Here is a 1068-nt window from a genome sequence, read left to right as displayed (position 1 = left end):
TTTTTACCAACATATATATTCTTTACATAATTTTTACTGTCATCTTTACATAATATTGATGATCGGTAATTACCGATATAATTTTTTCTATCTGCTTTCGATAGATCATTTTACCGATCTGCGGCGGTTTTCGGGGCGGTTTCCGCGGCGGATTTTGCGGCGGATTTTGCGGCGGTTTCCGCGCCGCCCGCACCGTCCGCGCCGCCCGCGCCGTCCGCGTCATTAGAATGTGACACATGATATTCTTATTATTAAATGAGCACGTACACTGTGCCCCCGCGACAAGATTTTGCAAACGTATGCATTCGACAATTAGATGCGCAGGAAATGCGACACATGATATTCTTATTACTAATGAGCACGTACACTGTGCCCCCCCGCGACAAGATTTTGCATGTTCCACACCACTCGCTGCGCTCCGCAAAAAGACCGAATAACATTTTAAAACTATTTGTGGTGTATCTAGAAAATAGGGAAAAAAAGGAGTAATACAAATAAGCAGCAGATCTTGGGATTAGCACTCGAGACATTCCAAAAACTATGCAAAAAAAAAATTTCTCTAATGTATGCGTACCTATGTAGATACTTTGATGGAAAATAAAAAGAGAAACATTAATACATTAAAAAAATGTTTATTTATAAAGGTTTACAACTCTCTCCGGGTGCTGAGACCACCAATTAAATATTTTCATTTTACCCGATCTGCGGGCGGTTTTTTCGCGGCATAATTTTATTAAAATAACTGATTAAATAAGTGTTTTTTTCCACAAAATTTTTAGTATCGTTTGTATACAACGATTTCGCGTACATTGATGATGCTTGCTCTATTGAGCAGACATTCCTCAATGCACTCACGACATTCAATCGCCTTTCCGACATTTGTCACAATTTGCTCCTTGCAACGTACACAAAATAACGATATGTTTGGTGTATATGTGCTTCGATGATGAATGGTATGTTTTGTGTCTATTAATTCATAGTTGTTTGGCCATTCGATATTAAAACAATTTTCACACATTTTTCTCCTTCTGAATCGTCCGTTTTGGATATATACATTTTGTTGTGTCA

The sequence above is a fragment of the Odontomachus brunneus genome, unplaced genomic scaffold (assembly GCF_010583005.1).
Source record: "Odontomachus brunneus isolate Ranch 3 - 2012 unplaced genomic scaffold, Obru_v1 Obru_scaffold_173, whole genome shotgun sequence".
Lineage (NCBI taxonomy): Eukaryota > Metazoa > Arthropoda > Insecta > Hymenoptera > Formicidae > Odontomachus > Odontomachus brunneus.
Note: the sequence above shows the minus strand (reverse complement) of the source record.